Source organism: Chiloscyllium punctatum, chromosome 36 (genome assembly GCF_047496795.1).
Source record: "Chiloscyllium punctatum isolate Juve2018m chromosome 36, sChiPun1.3, whole genome shotgun sequence".
Taxonomy (NCBI): Eukaryota; Metazoa; Chordata; class Chondrichthyes; order Orectolobiformes; family Hemiscylliidae; genus Chiloscyllium; species Chiloscyllium punctatum.
The window spans coordinates 30,179,024-30,184,386 of NC_092774.1; the positions used below are offsets into that span (position 1 = coordinate 30,179,024).

General features: G+C 45.2%; 1 non-coding gene across 1 annotated transcript; it reads right to left on the minus strand.

Annotated features, from left to right (window-relative positions):
* Window positions 1-655: 655 nt before the first annotated feature.
* On the minus strand, window positions 656-730 carry trnan-auu (transfer RNA asparagine (anticodon AUU)). Its single transcript has one exon. It is a non-coding gene; the product is annotated as a tRNA-Asn (tRNA).
* Window positions 731-5,363: the final 4,633 nt, after the last annotated feature.

The window sequence follows — 5,363 nt, forward strand, 5'->3', positions numbered from 1 at the left end:
AAATATTTCAACCCGTCCACTGACTGCATTTAAAAAAAAAACCGTGGAGCAATCTCCATTTTCTTTTGACGTCGTTTCTCAACTGTAGTCGGCAGGGTTCATACCTGCGTGGGGGAACCAGAATGGATTTCATGTCCATCGCATTCACCACTGGGCCCACCAATACAGAACCACACTGACAGCTTCATTTCCCAGGTCTGTCTGCCTGTGGAGCTGCGAAAGAGTAAATCATTGCTGAGTTTGTTTGAATCCAATCACTTCACAGGTTTCAAAAGGGTGAAATATCTGCAAATGGCGAGTCTGAGTGTTTCATCCCGAAAGATGAAATGGACGTTCAGTCAAAAACAGAAATTGCAGGAGCAACTCAGGAGGTCAGGCAGCATCTGTGGAAAGAGAATCAGAGACAATATTTCAGAACTCGTTTTTTTCCTCATCCAGGTACAGCCAAACTTGCTGAGTTTTTCCAGCAGTTTCGCTTTCTGTCTCGGATTCTCAGCATCCGCAGTCCTTTACGTTAGAAATTCAATCAATTCAGGAACCCCTTTGTGCTGCCTCAGTGGAAAAGATTTCCGTTTGGGAAACATTTTCCTGAAACCATTAAGAACGTGCACGTTCGCAGCCAAGAAAGCGGTAGGAGCGAGAACAAGAAACACACCGCCCCTGGGTGGTCTCGAACCACCAAACCTTTCGGTTAATAGCCGAACGCGCTGACCAATTGCGCCACAGAGACAGACCCGAGCGCCAGGCCCACAGTGTCTTTGAGGAACCTACTATTCAATTCATAATTCAACCCGCCCCGCCCAAAATTACCATTGTCTTCTATCAGTTTTACTTTTCCATAATAAAGCCTTGGACATTCATTATGGAGACATGGGGACAGCCTGATCCCACCATCTGCAGGCACATCCATGTCACGACGAACGAGCTCTCCTACACCGGGGCCATCGCCCTCCGAGCCTTTCAGTGTTTTGCCTTTTCCCGAATTTTCTCATTGGCCCCGAGCCGAGAAGGGGTTTGAATTCCTGATGTGCAGAGAATTCTTTCAATGTCTCGGGTCAGTTCATGTCCCGAGAATATCAGAGTCAATCAGCCTCTTAAACAAGGGGACGGTGTCTGGACTGTCTCTGCTCAGTCCGTCAGTTCATCCTTCATTCTCCTCTAATTCCACTTCCCAAAGAGTTTCTAAAGATTCACAAAGCTGGAGACTGGGATTTGTGTTTTACTTCCTGAACATTTTTCCACCTGCTAACTGACAATATTTTGCCAAAACCTCTTCCCCATTGTAACACATGCATCATGTCCAGGGATGAGCAATTTCCATTTTGTGGAGACATTCCCAAGTTTGGGAATGTTCTCTTTGGAGCAAAGAAGGTTAACTGGAGATTTCCAGGGGTTTTTGTCAATGATGGGAGAAGACGTGGTGTTTTTGCTGCTCGTTGGATGCTGCCTGAACTGCTGTGCTCTTCCAGCACCACTAATCCAGTATTTGGTTTTCAGCATCTGCAGTCATTGTTTTTACCTTAATGATCAGAAGAACCTATTGCCACTGACTTGGGTCAGTTACCAGAGGACAGGGATTGCAGTTCTTTAATGGAAAGCAGCATTTGTGTCAAACAAACACAGCGAATACTGCAGAAAGCCAACGGGTCAAGTAGCATCAGTGGAAAGGTAAACAGAGCCGACGTTTTGAGTGTGCTCCGGTTTTTGTTCAGAACTCAGTCATTTGCCTCTTGCCGAAGTTGGTCCAGGCCTGTGTCTCAATTGGCAAACACATGGCAAGTACAGTGCCGCAATGTGAAGTTATAGCCTTTGCTGTTTAAAAAAAAAAGCAGTGCATTGTTGAAATGGTGACACATTGGAATGTGGAGAAAGTGAGGACTAGAGGTGAAAGTCGAAAAATGTGGCACTGGAAAAGCACAACAGGTCAGGCAGCATCTGAGGAGCAGGTCAGGGAACGTTTCGGGCACAGGCCCTTCATCAGGAATGATGTATGGATGTATAGAGGGGTCTCAGAGTCCCTCCACACCAGTCAATACCAGTTGTCGGGCAGATGCAGCAGGCAATGAGCGAGGCAAGTGGTAAATTACGAAGAGGAATTGCGTTCAGAAGTGGGGTCATTGAACATATTCAAGGCTAAGTTCATCTGAGTTTTGAACAACAAAGAAGTGGATGCTTATCGGGGGAGGTAAGAAAATGGTTTTAAGACCAATACAGGTCATTCACAGAGTCAGACAGCACTGAACAGACCCTTCATCCAACTATTCCATGCTGACTATATTCTCAAACTAAACTCGGCCCACCTACCAGTGTTTGGCCCATAAACCTTCGAAACTTTCGTATTCATGTACTTATCCAAATGTCTTTTAAACGTTGTAACTGTACGTGTATAAAATCATGAGGGGCATGGATAGGATAAATAGACAAAGTCTTTTCCTGGGGTGGGTGAGTCCAGACCGAGAGGGCATGGGTTTCGTGTGAGAGGGGAAAGATACAAAAGAGACCTAAGGGGCAACTTTTTCACGCAGAGGATGGTACGTTTATTGAATGATCTGCCAGAGGAAGTGTTGAAGGCTAGTTCGATTGCAACATTTAAAAGGCATTTGGGTAGGTGTATGAATAGGAATGGTTTGGAGGGATATGGGGCCGTGTGCTGTCAGGTGGGACTAGATTGGGTTGGGATAGTTGGTCGGCATGGACAAGTTGGACCAAACAGTCTGTTTCTGTGCTGTACCTCTCTATCTCAATGTTCAACATACTCAGTGACTTGGCCTCCACAGTTTTCTGTGACAATGAATTCCATAGATTCACGACTCTCTGGCTAAAGAAATTGCTCCTAATCTCCATTCTCCCTTTATGCTTAGGCTATGCCCATGGGTATTAGTCTCTCCTCCCAATGAATCATCTTCCCTATGTCCACTCTGTCCAGGCCGTTCAATGCTCTGTACGTTTCAGTAAGATCCCCCTTTAATGTGGGCCTGTTAATCAGCATGAACCAAACCCTTCAGGATGAGGACATCCGTGATGAGATTCAACAAAGTGAGAATGGAGGGCAAGAGTTTGGGATGGAGATTTTCATCTTTTAGGGAATAAGGTAGGAAAGAAAGTTTAATATAAATTATAATTGATCAGATGAGCCGATGGGCCAAGGAGTAGTGGATGGAGTTTAATTTAGACAAATATGAGCTGTTGCATTTTGATGAGGCAACTCAGGGCAGGACCAATGTGGTTAATGGTCAATTAATGGAATTCTGTGCTCAAGGAAGCAGTAGAGGCAGCTTCATTAAGACACTGTTGGATGGGTTTTTTTGCGTGGTAAGGGAATTCAGGGAAGTTGGGATAATGCAATTAAGAGGAGCTGAGACGATTGATCGATCCGCCATGATTTTAATGAATGGCGGAGCAGGGTCGATGGGCCAAATGGCCTACTCCTTCTATTACTTTGAAACGATAACCCTGCGTTTCCCATGGCCAACCCACCTAACCTGCACATCCCTGGACACTGGGCAATTGAGCACGGCCAATCCAAATCAAGGCCAGTGAGCAATGCAGTGATGTGGAAACCAAACACCAGAGAATGATAGAAGGGACAAGAAGAATAAATGTACGAACAATCAAAACTGGATTCTAACCATCACAAAAAATAAGACTAAAAGCTCATTATGTGAATGTGTGCTCCATTGTAACAAAAGCGAATTAATTGACTGCACACATTGTAGAGAATAATTATGATCAGAGACTCCTTACAGAGATATGGCTTCAGAATGACAAGGATTGGATCCGGAATATCGAGGGGATACGTGGCATTCAAGTCGAGTGAGAGGCTCAGTAAAGGTAGAGGGTGGGCACTGCTAATCAAAGCACTGATAACATGGTAGTCTGGTGTAAACTCGGATTTCAGGTCCTGATTTCTCTGTCCTCTAATCTCCCTGTTCCCATAGGGTTAAATATTATCTGTTCTCAGCTCTGCTCGATTTCTGTTGAAGCTTTGACCCCCTTTTACACCTTCTGGAGCAATAAAATATTCTGAGCCTCCTGGGAATGACACCTTATCTATACCCCTTCTGATTTTAAAAATCTCTATAAGGTTAACTGTCAACCTCCTCGGCTCCATTGGAAAAATGTCCTAACTTCTTCTTAACTCAAACCCTCCATTCCCTGCAACACGCTGGTAAAGTTGGGAATAGGGAATTGTATGAAATCACATAAATGTACTGTCTGAAACAATCTAGCTGTGTTCTGGCCTGAGATATTGTGAGTCCCTGGTGTAAGTAATTACGAATGCAATAATTTTGGTCACAGAACTGAACAATCATTTTGCAACAAAGGGATCTACTTTGATAAGGAGGTTTGGTCATTTCTAGGGTAAGTGAACAGTTTGTCGATCAGGGAGATGAAGTTCCACACACTTGGGAAGGGCAAGAAATGAATTTGATGAAGAAGACAAAGAACTGTGGATGCTGGAAATCTGAAACAAAAACTGAGAACACTGGAAAAACTCAGCAGGACTGGAAGCATCTGTGGAGAGAAAGCAGAGTTAAAGTTTTGAGTCCAACAACCCCTCTTCAGGATTCTGAAATAGTTTGTGAGAACACATTAAGTCATCTGCCCAGCTTCAAGACCACAATACACAGGAGCAGGATGAGGCCATTTGGCCCATCGAGTCTGCTCCACCAGTCGATCATGGCTGAAATGTTTCTCTATCCCATTCTGCTGCCCTCTCCTCATAACCCTTGACCCCTTATTAATCAAGAACCTATCTCTGTCTTAAATTCCCTCAATGACTTGGCATCCTCAACTCTTCTCCTAGTGGAAACATCATCTCCACATCCACACTGTCCAGTCATAGAGTAGCACAGCGCTGCCTGACCCACTGTGATCTCCGGCATTTGTTGTTTTCAGGAAGGATTCCAGCATCTCCAACAACGCGCTTCTAAACTTTGTGCCCAGTTGGTTAGCTCTCCCTGGATGCCGTGAGATTTAATCTTACACAACAATCCACTGTGTGGTACAATTAACAAAGTTCCCAGCCCCCACCTCTTTCTGCACACATGGGCAGCACGATGGATCAGTGGTTCGCATTGCTGCCTTACAGCGCCAGGGATCGACTTTCGATTCCAGCCTTGGGGCGACTCTCTGTGTGGAGTTTGCACATTCTCCCTGCCGTGTCTGCTGGGTTTCCTCCGGGTGCTCTGGTTTCCTCCAACATCTAAAGGTGTGCAGTTTCGGGAGAAGTGGACATACTAAATGGGCCCATAGTGTGCAGGAAGTGTAGTGGAATGGGATAGGGGAATGTGTCCATATGAGTTACGCTTTGGATGGTCGGTGTGGACTTGTTGGGCTGAATGGCGTGTTTCCACATTGCA